A 24,959-nucleotide genomic window follows, 5' to 3' on the forward strand; every position below is an offset into this window, starting at 1 on the left:
TACTCTTCCTATGGGAAGCTGTCACTGGTTCTTAGAAACACTTTTACAAATATACTTCCTGAAATCAATATATTCATATGTAGGGGCTGCTTTATATGTGTGTGTGTGTGTGTGTGTGTGTGTGTACACTGATGTCCCCACACTTGTGTGTATAAAAATCTTTCTCAATGAGCAATGAAGATAACTTTAAGCTTAGTTTCACTTGAAGCTCATTTCAAGTGAGAAAAAGAGTTATTTCTCTCAAAGTTATGATAATACAATGACAAGAAACCAAGTGAAAAACTGAAGAGTTGAAGACATAATTTGCTTTAACACTATATATGGGGGGAAATTAAGCTTCCAGGACTGTCCCTACAGTTTCACTATGAGGAAGAGCTGTGCAAATTAAGTTATATAAAATTTTCTAGTTTCTGACTCTCAAATAAACTCAACGCACAATTTTGATTACGTTTCAGCAAACGCATTAATTTCCATGATGATCTAATAACAACTTAAATGAACTTATAATTATTCCCTGGTATTTATAAGCTCAAGATAGTAAAATACAACAAACATAACCTGCATATGCAAATGTCTACATAAAATTGTGATATAATTTTAAAAACCAATTTTTACTTATCGTGAGTGACTGTACTCTGATGAGGAATGACAATTTATCCTGGTTGGAAATCTATGTGTAAACCACTCTCTTGGATAGGCTATTATTTTTCCTTTTATATATATCTATCAAATATGTGAAAACGAAAGTAGTCTACTTGATTTCCATGTAACTCTACTTGAGAGAACGTCAGAAAAACTGAAACACAGGTTAGAAAGTACTTCCAGGGCTCCAGGAAAGTTTCACTTATATGGTTGCTATTGGCGTCAAAGATCCCCAAGTCAACCCCCTAGGAATCATGGTGCCCAAAGGTTGCATCCTGGGGATGTTCACAAGCAGATATGCAAGACATCAGGCAATGTTAGCAATGTAGCATGCTTTCAATGTGATGAGTCTAGGCCTGGGCTCAAACTCCCATTCTGTCTCTTAAAGGATGATTTTAGGGAAAGATACCTACTTTGTGCTTCAATTTTTTCATCTGTAAATGAAGATAACATTAACTACCTCATAACATTGTTGTGAGGATTAAATATGTTAATACATGTAAAATGGTTTGCATTGTATCTCTCACAATGCAAGAGCTCAGCAAACGTAGCTATTATTAACCATAATTATCCCAAATAAAAATGAAATCATATACTAAAATTTTAAATGTCCAATATGTTGGGAAAAATATGAAAAGTCGCCTTTATTTAATAAAGAAAAAGAACAGATGGCACTGTTGAGAAAAAAATTCTGGCTAAACAAATGTTCTGGTTATTAGAAAAACACAAAACATCTATGCACATGAATTGCCAACTTAAGAAATAAAGAACTCAAAAAAATATACCTCATTGTATTCAGTAAGATTTAAGGGATTACTATACGACAATCTTCCAAGGATACTAACATGGATAGAAGTGGGTGGTTACCCTCAAGAATTAACTAAAGTGCTAAATAACTTATTCTTTCTTAGAGAATTTAGAAGCTATCTCAAAATTTTATACTGCCCTTTGACTTTAGCAAGAACAATGAATATATCTTATAACGTATTACCATTTATCATTTATTCTATTTAATCTTTACAACAACCTTCTGAAAGAACATTTTGAAGATGAAGAAGCTAAGGCTCTGAAATGTTCAGTAACCTGATTGTGGCCACACAGGAAGGAAGAGGCTCAACTGAGACTTAATCAAGGTTCTCTGATTTTTTAATCTTTTTCTAGATGCTTCTTAATCCATTATTTCCATGAGTCTATGATTATTTATTATAATTCCACTAGGAGACTGAATACTTGAGATTCTACTTTCATACATATTTAATTTTGATTAAATTATTATTATATACAACATTAATATTTATATTAACATATACTTGTATATAAATAGTATATATTAGAGATATAAATATAATACTATACAAATATATATATTTGCATATATATTGATCTGCTGATTATATGCTGATTTTTAATCATTTAGCTATTTTCACAGAAATATTTGTTTCTATTGGTGACATTTTAAGCTTTTGAGAACCACCAAAAAGATAAGTGAGGCATAAGAAACCAACTATAAATTATATATACAACTCACTAACAGAAGAAAAAATTTAAAAATCGCTTTCAAAGCCCTTTTGTTCTTTGGAATGCTAAATGTTATGCCCAGTGGAAAATAAAGTTTGAATCAAATTAAAAGTTTTACAGAGCAATGTTCATGTTCAAACAATTATATAGCTGCGAGACTTCCATCTTCCTCAGATTTACACTTCTGGCTGCTTGAACTCTTCCACCAGTATCATCTATGATCTACAGTTTGCATTAAATGGTCAGACAAAATGACCAAGAATGAAGTCTTGGAGCACAGCCAGGACACAGCAAAGGAGCTGTTCTAGCTACTCTCAAAGTTGGCAAGGCACCAGCGGGAGTGTGTTAACAATTACAGCAAGGAGAGATTAAGTGTGACGACCACAGGGAAGACAGATACTCGAACAACTCATTGAAGAGCTCTAAAAAGTGCAGCCTACATGTCAACTGCTGGGAAGAAATAGGGGCAGCCAGATTAATATCAAACAGCATGAAAAAGCAATCAGAGGTTATGAGCAAAGGTATCCACAACTTTCTTGGTGGTGTCTCCCAAACTTAGGTCACAAAATCTCCTGAGGAGCTTTAATCGAATCCAGATTCCACCATTCCCATTACTAAAGATTTCCATCCAGTAAACTGGGGTCAGATTTAGGTAGACGTATTTTTTCATAGTAATCAAGTGCTTCTAAAGTAGCCTTACACTGGTGCAAATACTGGTATCTAGGAACCCCTGTAAATAAAAAATATATACTTGGAGACGTAAGAAAGGGAAGTTCAATGAATTCATCCCAGGAGATAAAGTCATCTGCTGATACAGAAGTGAGGTGAGGGCCTGGTGAGGACACTGCAGTTAGGACAGGTACCGTCAAAAATGAAAAGAGTAGCCAAAGAGGTACTGTCAAAGGCTTACCAAGTTGTCTGGAGGTCAATCAGATGAACCTGGAGGCTACTTATTTATAAGGCTGATAATCTCAATAGTGAAATGATTTCCTCCAAGATTTGGTAGACTCGGCTGGATCAGAGAACAAGTTTGGGTTGATCTAGGATTGTGGATTGAGTTGGGGATGTGGCTAAGGAATGAAGGAAGTGAAGCTTGAGTGAAAATATCGTTGAAATGGATTTACACTGGACGGAGGAGGAAGAGGGAGAATGACTGAGTCACCGGAGGGCAAGGGAGTTGGATTAAGAGACTAGAGGTATCAAGTATAGGTATTTCTAAAATGCCTATGGTGTGCCAGACACTATGTTAGGTTCTTTATATATATATTATCTATGTCATTCTTATTGTATCCATGGCTAATCTGAGGCCTAGAGATGTTAAATAACTTGCTTACGGATCACACAGCCAGTAAGTGCAAAAATCAGAATTTAAAACCAGATCTGGCTGACTCTAGAGCTTATGCTATGAATGACTATGCAGACTATGAGAACTTTCTGTGATGAGGAAAACGTTCAATATCTGTGCTGTCCAATACAGTAGCTTCTAGCCACGTGCAGTTATTATTGAGCACTTGAAACGTGGCTAGTGTGACTGAGGAACTGAATTTATGATTTTTAAAATTTTGTTGAATATTAATTTACTTAAATTTAAATTTCAGTAGCAACATGTGACTGCTGTATTTGACAGCACAACATGTCCAGAAACCCCTGTTTAGCACATGCCTGGTGAAAAGACAATTCTCAACTGAAGACCCCAAATTAAAGTCAACAAGAGCAGGAAAGTCAAGTATTGGAGAAGCGTTCCGTATGAGGGTTTTTGGAGACAGATGAACAACTTAACTCCTCCCTGTAGAACTGGCTCACAGTGACCTCCTAGGAGTCTCCTTGCAGAAACATGCTTTTCATGCAACTCTAGTTTTCAACTCTGGAGCTCCCCTCCTAGCACATCTAAGTGCCTTGAATACACACTGGAAAGTCCTTCCTCTCTCAGGGCCTCTACACATGTGCTCCCTTTTGCCTCGAAGGACCCTCCTCCTACTTTATGTGAATAACTCCTAATCATCCTTCCAGTTTTCACTATGTCACTTTCTGAGATAATGAGGGGTCACTTTGGCCCATTAATCTAATTAGGTCCCAAACTACAATTCCCCCCACAGCCTGGAGTTTGCCATCATAGCACTTATCACAAATTGCAATTATATATTAGTTTTCTGAAATTTCTGTTTAATGTCTGCCTTTCTCCTGGACTGCAAGCTCTCTGAAGTCAATGACAATGTTGGTTTTATTCTCCACTCTATTGGAAGAACTTAGCACAGTGTTTGGCATTCATGAAGCGCTTGTTGTTTGACTGAATGAATAAATCTATCTCTCTAATCCTGCCACAAGGGAAAGTACATGGTCCTGAAATCACTCGGTGCGACCCAGGTAATCGAACCAGTGAGTGACCTTCCAAATATTGCTGCCATCGCTTTACTCCCAATCCGTGTGCTTTCCCTCAGTCATCCACTGGGCCCCCTAACACTTTCCCAGTAGGCCATCACAGCACACTCAACAACAGCCTCTCACCACCACACTCTCCACCAGCTGCCAAGGCTGACCACAGGTCAGAGAGCAGGTCAGAAGATCCTGGATCCCCTTGGTGCAGCGCCTAGGGGATGGGTAGGGGGGAAGGTAGGGGGAAAGGGGAGAGGTCATCAGGGAGCTGGGGCGATGCAACGTGAGGACTTTCCCCAGCAGAACCAGGTGCTCCCACCAGTAGAGGGGGATGATGACCAAGGAAAAGTCATTTAATCACAACATCAACGAAATCGATTAAAAAGTAAAATCAACTTGTTTTGCTTACAAGATACCAAAGATACTGAAGTTATTTTTTCCCCTCTCATTAAGCTTATTAGTATATTTGCTAGTTTGTGAGCACACCTGAAACTGGAGATATGTAGTGCTTAATGGGTTTATTTGATAAAGAGACAATTTAGCTAAGCCCCAAAATGAAGTTCAGTACACAACAGAGTATTTGCAAGCCCCTTTGCTTTGTGCTCTGCAGGCTCCCAAAGACTCCGTAAGGAATTTTTGTAATCAGTTAAGTAGATGTAAAATACATTACAAAGAGTAAATATCTTTGACTTCTTAGTTTCTAGGACAGTAAAAATTTCAATTATGTTGTATTAATTATCTTGAAAAAATCTTGAAAAAATCTTGAAAAAATGCAGACATTTTTCAAAAAATCAGACTAGCATTTCATTGAGCCTTTATTTAACTTGATTAGAAGCAGAATTGGACATGATGAACTCCATACCTATAAATAAACCCTATCTCTTATATTCAAAATGACAATCAATATGAGTAGGAAGCTTAGTAAGATATATACTAAAATATGGTAGCATTTGTTGCCTTCACATCTGACAATGAATGTACATGGAGCATTTCTGTTAAAGTACCAAGTCATACAATATTGACTACAATCTGAAAATTCACCCTATTAGGTCTGTGGTAAAGAGGGTCAGAGTCCAAAGATGAAAATGTATACCAAGGCACAAAAGTCTGGCTTATTGTTCTTTCCATAGCCACTCCATCTTCCATGGTATCCCTTAGCACAGTGCCTAGACAACGGTAAACACTCCATAAATATTTAACAAATGATTTAGTGAATGGATGAATGAAGTCAGCTCCTTCCTGGAAGATTCTTCTTTTCCATTATAAATTTCACCCATCGTTGAAGGCCTATTTTTAAGTCCCAGTTCCACTCAGAAACAAATCCAACCACTTCAAATACACTCAGCGCTCGCCTTCTGAATCTTCCATATTTTACCTATTAAATGTTTGGATGAGTAATCCGTGATTTTCCAGCTAGTATTACTCTCCATTTCAATGCTTGTGTCCTTCACTCATATAGTTCTAAACCATTAAACCACGTGTGGACTTGGATATAGTGCACTAAAGTTGTGAAAATACTTTCCCATAACTTATTGCATTTCATTTTCTTTCTTTTTTTTTTGTGAGGAAGATCAGCCCTGAGCTAACATCCATGTCAATCCTCCTCTTTTTGCTGAGGAAGACTGGCCCTGAGCTAACATCTATTGCCAATCCTCCTCCTTTTTTCCCCTCTTACTCCCCAAAGCCCCAGTAGATAGTTGTATGTCATAGTTGCACATCATTCTTAGTTGCTGTATGTGGCACGCAGCCTCAGCATGGCCAGACAATTGGTGTGTCGGTGTGTGCCGGGATCCGAACCTGGGCTGCCAGTAGCGGAGCATGCGCACTTAACCGCTAAGCCATGGGGCCAGCCACTTATTACATTTCATTTTTATGACAATTATGAAGTGGGTATTTGTACATTACTATTTATAGATGAGACAGCTGGAAGTCTGAGCAATTATGTGACATATGCAAGGTAACACAGGAGGCCAGAGTAAGGACTTAAACTCTGGTCCTTGGACTTCCAAATCCCAGTCTTCATTTCATAAAGCCTCTATGCATAGAAAATATTGTCAATCTTTTCTTTCTTCTAGTGTCTCATAAAGTAGGATTCTTATCAAGTGAGTCATAAATGTTCAACATATCTTAAAATATTGAATATTTATAAGTTATTGTCACATTGACTTTTGCTTATGTAGGTCTAAAAACTCAACAGAAACAATTCATAGCAAACTAAAATAAATAAAAATAATAGGGATTAAAAAATGAAAGTGTGTTTAAACATGCATATGAAAAAAGGAAGAATAAGATTGCTATATTATTTTTGGAAATCATGATTAGTAGGCTGTCCTGCCCAGGGAAAGAGAAGAATAAGGGGGCAGCACACTGTGACCATCCATGCTCACACAATTCTAAAGCCAAGCGAACCCCCAGGATTCTTTATTTGGCTTGGAATTCAAGAAAAAAGAAGAAAGAGTTGAAGAAGCAATTGAAAGCACTCTTGTTTTATCACTGAGCTGGGTTTTTTTTAAGGAAAGTTGAGCCTGAATTCAGCACAGTGAACCAAACCCCAAACTAGAACTATGCATGCATATTAAGCATATACTAGTCATTTAAAAGTCTTAAGTGATTATAAAGACCCAATCTGAACTGCAAATGACAATGCAAAAATAATCAATACCCAATTATCTCAGCCAAATATGTTGAGTTGATAGTTAATAAGGAGAAACTGAAGCTAAACAGCAAGATTATTGTGAAAAGAAATCACATCTTAACTGCACTTAAATGCTTAGAAAGAGAGTGAAATGCTTAACAGAACAGAAAGTTAGATGACGTGCTCTTGAGCTGGAAAAGAGTCAGATGCCTAATTTTTAAGGCCAGTGATGATTTACTGAAAATACAAGGATTGTCAATGGCTTCAGAGAGGAGAAACTTGTTTTGACATTGCCATGTCACACATTTAGGGAATGACTAACACAATAGTCTATTGTTTTCATCTTTTTTGAAAGAAATAGAATTCAAAGTAGATGGGTGTTATTATGGACTTCTTGAGAATCTACCTTTTGTAAACAATGAATCAGAACAGGAATGTGTATATAATTTACTCTGTAGAGGTTGTAGCAAACAATTGTTCCATGAAAAATCTATGAAATTAATGTGAAGAGCATGTGTATAGCAACGGGAAAAAAGTCAAGCTCCTCATAGATTCAAGAAGCACATTATTCACAAATTTCTAGTTTTAGACTGATTTACTTCCCTCCTATTTAGAAAAAAACAAATTGTGTTTTTTACCCACACATAAAGTAATACTGTATCAGAAGTATGTTATCTTTATGAAGGTATTTTATTAACAGATTGAATTGGTACAAGGAACAGCAAGCTTCCCTTAGTGACAGTCCCTACAGAAATAATGGAGTCACATGCAAGATTTAGAAATATGTTCAATGCCAATATCAGGAAAGGAAAACCATTTAAGTTCACTAAACTCAGAGTTATTCAGAAAATAAATCTTTTAAAACTACTTACATGAATAAATTAATAGAAACATTTGCCTACAAAAATAAATGACATTCACAGGATGACAAAAATGTAAAGAAGGCATAAGAAGAAATAAATCAATACATCCCAAATACTCAAAAGATGTTTATTTTACTCTCAAGAGCAAAAACAGAGCTGGCAATGTAGAAGAAACATATCAATTAAAGAATGGTGAGAATTTTTTAAAAAGTCCTAATGTTGAATCAACATAATTATGCAAAGATAAAATCGATACCAAAAAATACAGAAAAAAATGCTAGGTGCCTTAATAAGATTATTGCCACTCAGGTTATAATAATATTACAGAAGATTATAACTGAACTATCCATAATTTTTCAAATTTAGTAGCATATGGAAACTATTTCTTTAAAAAATCTGTATTTTGAATAAGGTAAAATATAGAAATACAATATAATTACCTGCTGTCGAGAAATTATTACAATTTAGTACATTTATAAGACTCATTTGATACCTTTTCTCCATTCTCTCTTTCCATCCCCCACACACTTTGACTTTAAAGGAAAACATCTGTGTCAACTTTTGGGTTTCATGCTTTTCAGTTAACATTTACGAAATGAGAAGACTAATGCCACCAGAATACAGAACCATCTCTCCCCTGGAAAGCCTTCTGTGATTTCACCCATCTCCTCAACTATCCCGTCTCTGTCCTACTACAGGGCTCTACCCACACATCTCACCTTCTCAGACTCCACTACAAACCCTTGAGGGCAGACGCTGTATCAGGCCTTGGGATCAAGCATAGCTCACTGAACACAGTAGAAATTAAATATTCATTTTTAAATGATTGAATGAATGAATGGTGTTAGAAATAAATGTATGCCCTATATAGCTCTAATGTGATGTAAGTCTATACATCTTCAAATATATTATTCATTCCTCACAAAGCCTGTGGACCCAGTATTTACAGATGAAGAAATTGAAACTCACTTGCCCAAGATCAACAGCAAAGACAGACTCACGCCCGGATTTTCTGATTCCTGCTGATCTTCCTAGGTGAGCACAGCTGCCTAAATGAAGGAACCACTCTGTTCATTTCCACATTATTCCATTTTCACTTGGAGCCTTCTTAAGTCTTAGAGAAGGGTCTATTATCATATATGCTAGTTGTTTAGATGCAGAAAAATATGTGTGTGGAAGGAATGTAAGTATTTTGCAAGAAAGCATGTATTACTTTCTCAAAGTAAAACAGGGAGAGTTGACAAATATGAGTAAATATTATTCTTTTCAAAATGTACATAAATATCTAAACATATACTATAATGCATAATATAAATGACATCATAGTCTTTATAACCCAGGGATGTAAAAACCAAGTTCTTCCCTGGAGTCTGGCCTTCAGCCTGTTTCCCTTCTGCATCCTCTCTCTGACAAATCTCTGTCAGCTGTAGCTATGGCCCACAGGCCAACGTTTCTCAGTCACTAGCCCATGAAATTTTTTAATGTTAGGATAATGTTCTCCTAGTAAATTCTCTGGAATTGTCCCATATGGCACTCAGGCACAGAAGATACTCAGCATTGTCTTTAAATATATGAACTGTTATGATTAATCAAGTGAGCACTGTTTGAAGGCTATGATTCTTATTGATGAGAGAAAAGAAAACATCATAATCAGAATCGTATTTGTAATTTTTAGGATGTTTTAAAGCACAAATACTTTCAATCTCTTAGTATTTTATACTAAGAAGAGAAAAACGGAACGTGTTATATCCTTTACTAAGGAAAGAAGAGTCAAGATGATTCATCTATTTAGGAAGATAGGTTTCTGGGAAAAAACCCAATTAACTTCCTATTTGAGACCGAGTAAGTACCTGAACAGCCTGAACTACTCAGATGGACATCACATGATTATACGCTAATGCTAGGAGCATTTAAAAAATCTTTCTGATTTTTTAAAAAAATTTGTGGGGTCACAAGGAAGGATCACATCACACGTTGCATAGCAATGTCACCTTAAAACTCCTCACCTGTCGTTTCGTGCTCAGTTCCTCCCCACTCTAGGGACAGAGAGATTTGATTTTCTTTCTTTCCTTTTGCTTACCTTCTATTGGCTTCTTTTGTGGATAAGTAAATATACTATCCATTAAAGGAGTGTTAGAGCAGCCATTACAGCCTCTGTGCCACAACCTTGCTTTCCTATGGTCTATACTGAATTCAGTAGCCTGGGAGGCCTTTTACATCATGGATCAGATCGTGTCACTGAACTGCTCCTGGCACTCTGATGACTTCCCAGTTTACTCAGAGCAAAAGCCAAAGTCCTTACAATGGCCTACCAGGCCCTTCATATTCTGCTGCCTGTAACCTCTCCTTGTATCCTTTTCAGTCCCTCTTAATGAATCCACTTGAACATACACAATATGCTCCTGCCTTTTGCCTTTACTCTGGCAGGGTCCTCTCTCCTGCACCAACACTTGTGATACTTCTTACTTTTTCCTTTATTTTAGTGTTAATCAACTTGTAACATAATCTTTAATCTATGTGTCTGCAGAATTCGTTGTTTATTGACTGTAAAAATCCACACGTGCTTTGAAAAGAACGTATATTATCCAAATATTGTGTATTTTATTTATTTTTTTTGTGAGGAAGATCAGTCCTGAGCTAACATCTGATGCCAATCCTTCTCTTTTTGCTGAGGAAGATTGGCCCTTGGCTAACATCCGTGTCCATCTTCCTCTACTTTATTATGGGATGCCACCACAGCATGGCTTGACAAGTGCTGCGTTGGGTGCACGCCTGGGATCCGAATCCACGAACTCCAGGCCACCAAAGTGGAGCATGTGCACTTAACTGCTACGCCACCAGGCGGACCCAAACATTGTGTATTTTGAATCCAGCTTTTGAAAAACTCAGTTTTTAATCCGAAAATGATGTTTGCATTTATCAGATTTTATTGATAATAATTTGGATTTGTTTCTGCAATCTCATTTTGTGCTTTCTAATTATACAAATTTTCTATTTTTCTTTTATTCCATTCTTTTGAGTTTTTTTCCTGGTTTTCATTCTATTTTTTGTCTTCTACTTTGGAAATTATGATCTCTAGGTCTAGATATAGCCACATATTTAACTTTTAATTTGCTTACTGTTCTTTTTGTATCTCCCACCTTCTACATTTGATGACTTTCCTTTTTCCTGAAGTTCATCCTTTAAAACTGTGTTTAAAGTGATTCAGGAGATTTTAAACCTCCAAGTTGTTGTTCATTTGAAAATGTCTACATTTTGTACCTTTTCTTGAGAAATAGCTTTGCAAGATGAAGAATTAAATGTGGGCAGAAATCCCATAGTTCATTGAAGGTGTTATTTCCAACTTATGTCCCCGTTGTTGCTGTTGAGAAATCAGTTATGACTTTGCTCTTCTTTGGGAGGTAATCTTTCTTTTCTGTCTAGCTGATTTTAAGATCTTTTTGTTGTCTTTGGTGTTCTTCAGTTTCACTATGATATTGTCTTTTTGTAAATTTCTTTTTATGTTGGGTTTGCTTTTTGATATATGTATTGTCTCTCAGCAATTCTGAAAAATTATGATCCATTTTATCTTTGAATATTTGTTTGTCTGTGTTTTTTTTCTCTTTATGACTATGTTTAAATATATACTAGGGCTTTGCACTCTATCCTCAATGTCTCTTAAACTTCTGTGCTGGAAATTCTCTCTTTGCCCCTCTAACCCTCCCTTCTCCACTCTGCTCTGTGTCCTGGCACACTCACCTCGATGTCATGCATCAACAGAGTTCCCTTGCCTCTGGCATTGGGGTGTGTTTGGCCAGTGAAAGGTACCACAGGACATTGAGTGTGGGAGGAGAGTGGTAGGAGTATTTATTTCTCCAGCTGCATCATTAGTGCATCAGCAGAAGCTGCATTCTTCTACAAAAGTTTGTAGTTCCTCTTAGACGACCCTTTGCTATAGTTACAATTACAGCTCTCTTGTAACCTCTCCTTTTTCATGTTCCTTAAGACATAGAGGGGAAAGTGGCTCCCTGCTGTTGTTAGCCCCAGGAGGCTTCATCATACCTTGTTGGTTTCTTTAATTCTGCCTATTCTGTTATAAATCCACTCAGTTATTTTTACAGACTCCTGTTCTTTTCTCACATTTTTATTCCTTATTTCTTAAAACACATACATTTAAGAAAATTCCAATATCTGAAGACCTTGTAATCTATTTGTGCTTCTCTGAAGCAGACTTCTTCTCTGAAGTCTTGTTTCTACTGACTCTGATTTATGGTGATATGTTTCTTATGGTTTACAGTTTCTTTGTGTGTTTTGTGATTTTATATCATGAGCTCACTTTTCTTGGAAATTTTATCTTTGAGACTTCTTTGAGTCCTGATTAGAGTGTACTTACTCCACAGAATATCTAAGCTTTACTTCCTCACTGCCTGGCCATTTCCAACCACTAAAACAGGAGCTCAAGATTCCTAGATTTAGCAGATGCCCTGAGGGTAAAATCAGCTTCAATTCTTACCCATCTTCCAGGGTTCTCTCCTTGATTTACCTTTTGCCTACTTCCTTATTTTCTAGCCAGCTCAGCAATTCATTTAAAGAACTGTAATTTATATTTCATCCAGATTTTTTAGTTGTTTTCATGGGAAGGCACTTTCAGAGCATTTAGTGCTTCACGCTCACAAGAACAGGAGTGGTTCCATTTTCTTTAAAAAAATAAACAAATTCAATTGTCAGGATGATGTATTTTGGAAGGCATAAAAACAAGCTAATAAGAATTATTTAAAATATTGCCATGTATTCAAAATATGAAGGAACTGAGCTTAATTATGGAAATTGAGGAAATGCTAAATATGTAAGCTGCAGAAGATGACATAGATAGGAAGCAGGAAAGATAGGATTCAAATTCCCATTTCTCTAATTCCAAAATCTCTATGCTGTAAATTCTCCATTGACCCTGACTTTTTTGTATTACATGAGAATAATATTGCTAAGAATATATATAATTATTTTAGGCTCAAGTAAGAGCAACTAAATGCCTATGCTATTAGTATAAAAGTGATGTGATAAAAAACAGCTGCTATAAGGTACGCTAGAGAGAATCAATAAAATGGCATATAGATTTTAACAAATGGATTTCCATCATTTTCAATATTAATAAATCAAAGGAATTTATTTCACTTGGCAGAAATGGTCTATGAACAAGCATGGAGGATAAATAAATTCATGTACTTGGTGAAGAACCTGAAATAAATGACTGGCCTGAAAGATAGCATGATAAAAATTGGTGATTTCAGCAAGACTATTTCTAGACAAAGTTTTTAAATAGAAAAAAAAAATTCATCTGTATGAGCCCTCAAGTCTCTTTTTGTTCATTTTCCTCATTTCCTATGCCTTCTCTGCCTTTATTCTTTCCAGATTCTCTGCAGATCTGGATAAGTCATTAACCTTTTATGGTGGATTCATTTACTATTACCCCTTACAATACTTTATATATATAGAAGACACATCAGGCACAAAATAATACGTATGCATTTTACTTATGGTGGTTAGGATACACAGCACCTGGAGGAAGGGGACCCTTGGGAGTTTTTACGCTACTTTTCAAACTGGACAATATAGGTAACCTCCTAATCTGGTTCCACATATGGTTCTATGTGTTATTCTGAAATAATTCTACCTACAAGAAACATCTTGAAGTACTGGTAGTTCTTTACATAAAATCATCTATTCAAAAGACAGTGCCATTAAGATTCCAATAAATTGTTATTTTAAACAAACAATTATAATGTTCTTGACTAGTTAAAAATATTATTATGCTTTTGTTCTTTCAGATTAATCGTTGAGTCATAATATCTCAGGAATATTTATCACTATTAGAAAGACACAAGTGCTGGTGAGAAATTAGGTCAGTGTGAATGTGGGTCAGAAACCAGTATCTCTCTCGCACACACACAGACTCACAATGCAAGTATCTAATTTGAGGTCTAGAATTGGCTGTGGATTTTTATACCTTAATGAATCACTATGATTTTGCTTCTAATTGAATATTTATGTCTTCTATTTTCCTTTGTTTCCTTTCCTTTCCTTCCTCTTATTTTTTTAATAACTATAATGTAGTAAAAGATTATGGTAATTATTTGATACTTTCCATTATATTGATAATAAACGATTTATCTCTACTATCATTAGTATCATAAACATTTATCAGTATTTAATCAATCTTTAGGACCTAAAGGTTCTGTTTAATGGAAGAACCCTTTTGAAACTCTACTTTTTATATTGAGAGAAATGTTTGTACTACAAGATATGTTAAATACCCTGGAGAACATTGTTAGGAAACGAAAGCCACAAGTGGATGACTTCACCATTTTTTAAAAAGAATATTCTTTCCCTTTTTTCCATTACTATATACTAAACAGGCTAAATGTCATTCTTTCAAATGTTATAAAGCAACAATCTTTTTGGTGTTTTAATTAGAAAATCAGTAACATGTCGAGAAGGGATGCACTATTCTATACATAGGTCTTTAATTAATCCTCTTGATATTTACTGACTCCCCCTCTGTTATGTTTTCTAGATCAGTAGTTCCCAAATTTGGACTGTGGATGACAAAGTTTTCACTAGGGAAATGAGAATAATAAGCAATGGTTTGAGGTTTGTATTAAGCAATCTTGTTGGTATTAAAATGTTCTTTCTCATAAAATGATGGTGATAATAAATGGTAAGTTTATCATTATCATTCTAATAAAATGTTGTCCCAATTAAAAAAATATCATTGCTCTGTGTTATTCCAGTGACTGTGGACCACTGAATTGCATGATCTTGGGGAGGATCTTTTGGGAAAACATGGCATTCTTGGCCCACTTGGTAAGTTGGAGGTTGGTGATACTCTAGCTTAGGGAAATAACACAAAAAACAAGGGGAGAGGCTTAGCACTGCTGCTGGCACACAGCAGGCCTTCCAATGTATGAATGGAGTGAATATCGAATGAATGAAAGTACGGTTATAAATACGGGTGGATATATGTGAATACGTGTTGTCTGGTCAGAAGTCGTGCACACTGAATTGATTTTGTGGACTACCTGCCTGGCAGCACTACAACAATAAGCACTATAATACGCACCAATGAACACCGAAGGAGACAAATGCCAATAACCAGTACACATCATGAACACTCCGAACCAACAACTACCTGAAGACACAGGAGAGAAACAAAACAAATCTTTTCCTTTGTAAATTCAACTCAATTCCAGTAGAAAAGTCAGGAGATAAAAATGACAACAAATAAAACAATCTTTCTTGAATGTACTTTCATTTATACAAAAATTTTATTTGCTCATTCTTTTAGCAACATTATTTTACATGGGAGTTTCTAAAAATGATCAGTTGGTCCCTATTCTGCTAGTATTGAATAAAAGCTATGTTTGCTAGCACTGAATGGTACAATTCCTAAATCTTTGACCTAGAATGGCATTTTCTTCTACACTGGCTAGCATTATGTAAGTAGGCATTGATAAAAATATGAAGTTAGATAAATAGATGCATTAATAAGACATTATGGGTCAATTTAATGATCCCTTCTGAAATAACTCTCATCACTAAAACTGAGATTTTATTAGACCTTGTACTTAAATAAGTTTCCCTTTTTGTTTATTAAAATAATAAGCAAATCCTTAATTAGAAAATCATGATGTATTACTACAACATGAAAAGATATATTATTTCATATTACTATTTGTTTTGTGTATTTTGGCTGAAGTCTAATGTCTAGTAACCAGGAGGTATGGAAAAAAAGTGATCTATAAATAGATTGTGTTAATATGCTGAATTGTGACCCCCTCCAAAATTCCTATGTTAAAGCCCTAACTTCCAGAACCTGAGAATGTGACTGTATTTGAACATAGGGTCTTTAAACAGATGATTAAGTTAAAATCAGGCTGTTAGGGTGAGCCTTAACGCAATCTGACTGGTGTCCGTATAAGAAGAGGAAATCTGGACACACAAACAGATACCAGAGGCATGCACACAGAGAAAGGCCATGTGAGGACACAGTGAAAATGTGGCCGTCTGCAAGCCACGGAGAGAGAGGCCTCAGAAGAAACCAACTCTGCCCATACCTTGATCTTAGACTTCTGGCCTCCAGAACTGTGAGAAAATAAATTTCTTTTGTTTAAGCCACCCAGTCTGTGGTATTTTGTCACAATGTACCTAGCAAAATAATACAGATGGCATCTCTGTTAGTCTTTTGTGCAAGGGTTAATTGATTATTGTCTTAACTAAGGTTTTGTGGTCTGATTACTGCCAAACGAGGAACGGCTTTCTGAGCTTGTCTCTGTCACTTTGGATTGAGATGGAAAGAGCCTAACTCTATGGTGTGGATGTAGGTCAACAGGCACCTCACTCCCATCAGAATGGCTATAATTAACAAGAAAGGAAGCAACAGTGTTGAAGAGGATGTGGAAAGAAGGGAACTCTCATATACTGCTGGTGGGAGTGCAAACTGGTGCAGCCACTATGGAAAACAGTATGGAAACTCTTGAAAAAATTAAGAATAGAACACCATACGATCCAGCTATTCCATTGCTGGGTATTTATCCAAAGAACATGAAAACAGGAATGCGTAACAATACATGCACCCCTGTGTTCACTGAGCCAAGACTTGGAAGCAACCTAAGTGCCCATCAAGGGACGAATGGATAAAGAAGATGTGGTATATATACACAATGGAATACTACTCAGCCATAAGAAATGATGAAATCCAGCCATTTGTGACAACATGGATGGACCTTGAGGGTATTAAACTAAGCAAAAGAAGTCAAAGGGAGAAAGTCAAATACCATATGATCTCACTCATAAGTAGAAGATAAAAACAAGAACAAACAATCACATAGAGGCAGAGATTGGATTGGTGGTTACTAGAGGGGAAGGTGGGGGGGAAGGCGGGGAAAAGGGATGATCAGGCACATGTGTGTGGTGATGGATTGTAATTAGTCTTTGGGTGGTGAACATGATGTGATCTATACAGAAATCGAAATATAACTATGTACACCTGAAATTTATATAATGTTATAAAACAACGCTAACACAATAAAAAAAAGTGAAAGAGACTTATAAACATTCATGTTTTATAATGATTTAAAACATCTCTTATGAAATAATCACAAAGTATACTGAGATAGTAAGGAGAAAAAAAAATAACCCTGTTTTAATACAAAAGTTTAACTCAATCTCTTCCATAATTTTGGAATTTTATATTGATATTAAATAATTTTCTGCGGATGGGGATATTTTTTAAATGAAGTATTGCACTGGTCAATCATAATTTTTCCAAACACCAAGAGCAATAATTCTCATTAGGGGGTACATCAAATAGCTACACTTTGAGGTGGGTGGAGGTCACTTTCTAGGGCAGAATCACAGCCCTTTCTATTGGGGGATATCTATCCTGGAAAAAAAGAGAAACATTGATCTAGAATGCTACTGTGAGCTTACTAGTGTTCATTGCAAAGTACTAAAATTATTCATGCTTATTATCTTGTATTCAGCTACCGAGAAGCCTCGACTATCTGAACTACAGCTGAGACTATGCAAGGAAGCCAATAACAAAACAAAAATAAAACTTCTGAATCTCATAACGGCAAACTTTGCTCTGAGAATCAAATGAAGTTATACATGTGAAACGTTTACAGGAGTACTTGGTGCTCAGTAAGCAATCAATAAACGTGAGCCAATTTTACTGTAGCATAATACCAATATTTTTAATAATGATATTTATACTTGAGGAAGAGTTTAAATTACATTTACTCTGTTTTATTAACAAAGGCAAAGAAAAGTTCATTAAAGGTTAGGAAAATGTCCATTAAATACCGTTCAATAAAAGAGATGCTGAGACTTAATACTCCAGCTTCAATTAACAAATTCATAACCAAAATGTATTGAGAATGTATGATGACGGGAATTACGTAAGCCATTTTGTTTGCTCAGTAACCCTATGAGGTTAGCATTTCGTAGAGGAGGATCTACCTGGCTCAAGGTCCCTCACAGCTAGAAAGTGGTGGAGCCCGAATTTGAATTCAAGCCATCTGGCTCCAGAGCCCATGCTGTTAACCAAGAGAATTGGACGAGATTTCTTTTAAAACTAAAATTTATCGTGCCTATATAATGCCTACATGTTATCTTATTTAATCCTCCAAACAACATTATGAGGTAACATTTTTCCCCTTGTGAAAAATCTCAGTTCCCAATTATGCGTGAAAAGTTATTGTAATACATGAGCGGTTAAACTGGAACCTTCTCATTATAACGACCTGGGGGAGGCATCTTTCACTTAGAGTACCATTGAATGGTGGCCTCTGGAATTGTGGATCCTGGCAGCCATGAGGGACCGTTGGCATTCACTAGACCAGACTATCAACTCCTGAGAGCAGAAACCGAGTTATGCTCACTCCAATAGCCTCAATGTCAATCAAAGTGGTTGAGACAAATCAGTACGCAATTTGCTGAACGTTAAATAAATGCTGGTATAAATTTTTGATAGCATAAAAACTGGAGTTTAAACTGCAATGCATTATTTCAGAGGGAGTGACACCTGGAAATACGTGAGTCAGTCAACAAGAAACAGTTACCATTCAGCCGGTGCAAATTGAACCAACTACCACGTTGTTTTAAACAGCGTTAGTCAGCCCTAGTGCTGTAAGCTCATGCAACAAGTGTTGTACGCCATTTTCCATTTGCAGGCTAACTCATCAGGTTAACATCATTGAAACACTGCAGTTTTGTTCATGTTATTACATAGTTTATTAGTATTACAAAAGCCATGGGTCAACCTGACAGCTAATATACCATCTCACAAATATGAGAACTCAAGTTTTCAGCAATTCTTAGAGTAATTTTTGTAGGTAAAATTTCAATAAATAAGAATGTTTGAATTTTGGTGATTATTGTACCGTAAATGTTTCGAATTCTTAGAAGCATTCTAGTAGATGCCTTGTACCTCAATTCCTCTTCTTTACTAAAGGATCCCTAATTTTGTTTGAGGTAGTATGTCCCCAAATGTTAAAACCCTCCATCTCTCAAACTCCTGTGAATCCAGGGGTGGCAATGTGCCCCAGTCCAGGCGAAAGTTCTGTAAGCCAAAGCCACTAGGAGCTTCTGGGAAACTCTTTAAATGGGAGAGGCTCTGTTGGCTGCTTCTCTGTGTCTCTTCCCTTTGCCTTTTCCCTGCTTCCTGATTGCAACCTGCAGGTGATGGTAGAGATGGCCTATGCAACCTGCAGGTAATAAGCAAGACAAAAGCCACATGGATGGGTAGACAGCTGGCAAAGCTGAGGTTTCAGGCGGCATGTCTGAGCTCCTTCACAGCCCTACTGATAGTGAAGACAAGAATAGAAAAATAAAATGCATGCCGGTTTAAGTCAGTTTGGGGGGATTTATATTACTAGCAATGGAATGTAACCCATAACTTATACAAGTGTCTTTTAGTAATAAATGTGTTCAAGCGTACATATAAAGTCTGTGAGTTCTTTTATTTAACTCCATTAAATATTTAGTGAGTAAAAATTTATCACAGAAATCTGAGCAAGTTCATAGCTTTCTCAACATGCCTAACTTGTTCCATAGATTCATTTGCTTACTGGCTCGATGAGACCAATTAGCTGAGATATGGATTATTGCACCATCTTAGAAGAAACTCTCGATCATGATGAATAACAGCAGGATACACAAATTAAAGTCAGTCTGTTAGAAGTACTGGCCAGCATATCTGGTAATGAGTAATTCCGATAATTTATCATCAAAATGCACATTTTTTTATTAATTTCATTTCTGAGAAGTATAGTCCATTTATGCTATTAAAATAATTTATCACTTATTAATAGTGAATAAGTGGCAGGCAAGTTGCCATATTCACTATTAACTTGTCTTAACTTTTCTCTCACTTGTTTGAAGAAGGATAATATGTGCAGCTTCTCTTGTAGCCAAACAGCAGCTCTCATCTGTTTAACAACGAGCCTGCCATGCATAAAAGAAGTACACTGGGTGAGGATGCAGAAATGACTTTTTAAAATTGAGAAGTTAGAGTCTCTGTATAAGAATGGTAATTGTGCTTTTCTACCTCGCATCACTACATAAGTGCGCTGCTGGGAGGCATCTTAAGGTCTGTTTGGCACATATATCATGTGATAAGACTGGCAACTTCATTAAGGGTTATTGCTTCTTGTCATCACAACTCTTATTTTGGAAAGAAGTATCTATTAGGAATTTAAATGGGAATAACCACAATTATGATATATCTTTTTTTCATCTGGATTTGTTTAAATAAAAGGTAAAGAGATCAGCAGTTTACATTTTCATATTTCACCTAAAAAATGTTCTTTGAATATTATACATAGTCTTCTTTGGTACCATGAAGGTGAGGCGTTAAAAGACAAAGTGAAGGGCCGGCCCCGTGGCTTAGCTGTTAAGTGCGCACGCTCCGCTACTGGCGGCCCGGGGTTCGGATCCCCGGCGCGCATCAATGCACCGCCTCCCTGGCCTCGCGTCCCACATACAGTAACTAGAAGGATGTGCAACTATGACATACAACTATCCATTGGGGCTTTGGGGAAGAAAAAGGAGGAGGATTGGCAATAGATGTTAGCTCAGAGCCGGTCTTCCTCAGCAAAAAGAGGAGGATTAGCACGGATGTTAGCTCAGGGCTGATCTTCCTTGCAAAATAAACAAACAAACAAAAAAAAGACAAAGTGAAGTAACAACCGAACTAAACCAGTGACATAAATTTAAAACTTCCACATTTTTTGACATTTTTCTGAAGTTTCTTATACTGGTATATTTTGAAATTTTTATCCTGTTCCTAAGATAAATATAAGGTTCCTAGTATCATGTCTATGCTTTTCTCACTGTACTTTTGACTTTTAAGTAAATTATCCAGTTAATTTTATCTGCTTATGCAGATAGATAAAACTCTAATAGGTGTAGTAAGGCAAAAATAAATAATCTTTGAATTGATAGATGTACTGTATTTTCAGAATTCCATTATGACCAAAAAGGATGCATAATTTTGGTTTCAAGTAAAAAGAAAGTTAGAGCTACTTTTCTTTCAAACTTTAATGCTTTTTTTTTCTAAATCAGTATCATAGCTACTTTGTAAACTAGGTTAACTTTGTTAAACAACTTTGGTAAGTATTTTTATTTCTTTAAATAAATTTATGCACTTGAAACTATGTATGAACAATGGGAATAAAATATTAAAAAGTTATTATTATTTATGTTTCTAAGTACATTCCCAAATTTAGTTTTATTCAGGTGGTACCTGTGGCTTGTCACCTAATTAGAAAGAGTTGACATTCATCACTTATTTTTATGAATCTAGACATGCCAAGCTGTCTTGGGGGATGATTTAGCTGGCGGCCCCAGTCCTTAATTCTGGAAGTGACATCTCTACTTGTCATTATTGCTGTAACTTTCATATGAGGAGAGCATTCCTATCTGTGGCAGCTATAACCGAATGCAAAATGTGTGAAAATATACCCATTAAATTAGGTGAGCTATTGACAGTGCCCAGGTAATGACGCTTGCAATAGGCTCCCCAATTCTACCAAAGAGTGTCTGCGAATCTGAAACACTCAGACCACATTTAAAAAGAAATAATTAAATTTTCTGATGCTAAGAGATTGCATATTACATTTTATCCAGAGGTTTGGTTAGAAACACTAATTGAATAGAAATCTTACAGGCATGCATGTATCAAACAGTCCAAGACTTCAGACAGCCCACGATGGGTGCTTAATAAATATCTGCTGCGTGTATGAAACAATGTATTCCTGTGTAACAATGACACAGAGGCTTGGCTTTTTATCAGAAAATTTTTTCATAGTACGCCAAAGCATTTTTTAAAAAATAAATTTGCTCTGTTTTTATGAGGAAGAAATAGAATTAGTAGTAAAGTGACAGGCAAAGAATTTGCCTTGAAGAAAAAACCACAAAATAAATAATGAAGCAATATTTTTACTGTTGTGCTATGTCCTTGAGTTTCATTTACAGAGAGTCACACTGACTGTAATATTTGGGAATTATTGATAAATTTTCTTATTGTATTTTGTAATCTCTTATTGCCTGTCATTGTTCATAAAGGATTCGTGCCTGTACTGAGATTAAACCTCCTCGGGGAGCGAGCCTCATTCGCATGTGACTGTCATTGAAGGCCAAGAATTAGCCTGCAGGGAGTCTCTTTAGAAATCCACCTTATTCTTTAAGCCATTCTCACCAGCCTTGGTCAGGCCCTGAATGAAGTCTAGGGCCGCTTGCAGTGTGGGTTGGGGCCAGTTGTTAACTGCGGGAGGCACTTAGAGGAGGTCTGTTCACCCAACCACGCGCTCCCACCCAGAGCTGTGTCTGCACAGAGTGAGGGGAGTCTTCTTTTAATTAACACAAAGGCGCCATATGGCCAGTGGTATCTTTGTTGACATCTATCCTGGATTTCAGGACAGAAACTTGGAGGGTTTCTAGAGTTTTCTAAAGTATCTCCAATCTCCACTCTCACCTCCTTCCAGTTATCCAAAGGTATCAGAGATTACATATAAAAAAATAATTATAAAAGGATGGATATAACTGTCTCCCTTAACTGTTTGATGGTTCCCCATATTCCAGATATTTAATGAACTTTTGCATGTCATACAAGGCACTTCAAAATCTTAGCCCATCACCCTTTCCAGCATCCACTTCCATTCTTCCACAGCCCTGCACGTCTGCCTAGAATCTGGATGAGGCAAAGCAGATGGATCCTTTCTCACTTCCCAGAGCAAAAACTAGTTTTTCCCCCTTCAAAATTGAGGAAATAATAATGATAATAACAACAACTACAGTTTTGGACTACTCCTTGTGTGTTAGGCACCCTTCTAAGCACTTTGTGAGGTAAAGTAGTTACTATTATTATTTCCACTTTACAGATGAATAAACTGAGGAACAGAGAGGGAAAGTAACTTACACCGTATCACATAGCAAATAAGTGGCGGAGCCAGGATTTGAACAATTCAGAGAGAGAGACAGAGAATCCAAGAATATCTATATGCTCCCATTCCAATGAGAATAACCTAATAGAAAACTGAAAATCTTGAAAAAGTGCAACTTAAGTTCATTAATAAATCTTTAATTCTGTGTCAGCACACGATGGTTTTCTCAAAATAATAATAGTGTTTTCTCAACAGTTTCTGGTTGCTTTCTATAATACATAGAAACAACACCCCATGTACACTCTCTCATAGTTAGACCTTCAAATACACTCTTTGTGCTGTCTAGAACATGTTTCATCACCTATTTTTACCTGGGGTCTCATGGTGTAACCACAAAACCAAAATCACTTCAAAGGTTCACGATAGAGAGAACTGAATGCAGGGAAAGGGGTTACGCAGGAGGTGGAGGAGATGAGAAGCCCAACAGGGGCAGAGACGAGCAACAGCAGGAAGCCACCGTCGACACCAGTGTGTGGAAACAGACGGAGGAGGCAGGTTCATGAAGCCCAGGTGTCAGATCATCTGGCAGAAGCGGGACCCGCAGTAGGCCTCTCCAGTGGAGCCAGACCCATGGAGGAGATGCAGCTGTGGCTAGTGAAGCCCCCCTGAGGCAGAAAAGTGGGAGAGAAATACTCTGGCTTCCCCCTTTCCTCTTTCTCTCTCTCTGACCAGAGTCTCCCATTGGTTAGTTCCAACCAGAAACCAGCTACCAGGTCATCCCCCTGGAGCCTGGAGCAAGGCAGAGGAAGGGCACAGAGGCCCACGCCCCGCACAGCTGGCGAGTGCCTCATTCTTAGGCCTTCCTTGGGAAGATCTCCCTGCTCCTCCTATATTCTCCCACAGAACCATACAATTCACCTGTCATGATGTCCCAGGACTATTTTTTAATAAAATTAATAACAGTTAACAATTTACGAGCAATTATCAATGGGACAGACACAAAGTGCTACACATTCCCATTTAAACCTACCAACAATCATGGCAACCAAGTCTGCATTTTCTTCTAGAGGGGAAGTTCCATGAGGGCAGAGTCCATGTCTATCCTGTTCCTGTTATTAGCCTAGCATTTAGTATATGTCCTAACAGGTAGTAGGAAACTCACAACTTTTTAATCGAATCATTGAGGTTCCTTGAAATGAATCTGAAAAAAAAAGGATTATGGACTAAATTTTTAAAAATGTTTCATATTAGCTGAAGGTATTTTCATTTATATTTAGAGAAACTTACTCAAAGAATCCCTGAATGTTATAACCTAACCTGTGATGAGTGATTATGCTGGAGGCTTAACAAATAGTCATGAATTCTCAGATGATAAACTTATGCATTAACATTTCAGAAAAAATTGTCAAAATATATTTCTTCAAATGAATGCAATATGACTGTTTCAGGGTCTTTCTGAAGCAAATTTTGTACAAAGTTTGTGACCACTATGGTTTTTATTCCTCTCTAGAATTGATGGAATTTCCTCAAACAATTAACTCATTTTTATTATTAATTCCTGTGGGTATGTAAAGGAACAGTCAAATCATTTAATGAATAAAGGTTTCTAAATCTTAAACAATTTTTCTTTTAGTAGATTTTTATTTAATATAGAAATAGAAAGCCACAGCTCTACTGATGATCAAGAAACCTAAGCAATGTGGGCCAGTAAGTATGGGAGACACTATCATTTGCCAATTCAACAGCTGTTCCCATTTTTTAAAAACTAAACTCCAATTTGATTTGAGAGAGTGATGTGCTTAGTCTCAGCGTTTGAACAATGCCTTTTAAAGCAAATCATGAGACTCCACCTCTCTCCTAGATACACATTTTCCAAGCTTTGTTAGATGTGAGCACGTGGACTGATTCTGGCCTATGAGAGGTGAGAAGACTATCGAGATGTTTCCGGGAATGGTATTCCTTCCCAAAGAAGGAAAAATCCTCTTTCATGTCAAATCCTTCTTTCTT

This window comes from Ceratotherium simum, chromosome 2, assembly GCF_057802395.1.
Source record: "Ceratotherium simum simum isolate JZ-2026a chromosome 2, ASM5780239v1, whole genome shotgun sequence".
NCBI classification, from domain to species: domain Eukaryota; kingdom Metazoa; phylum Chordata; class Mammalia; order Perissodactyla; family Rhinocerotidae; genus Ceratotherium; species Ceratotherium simum.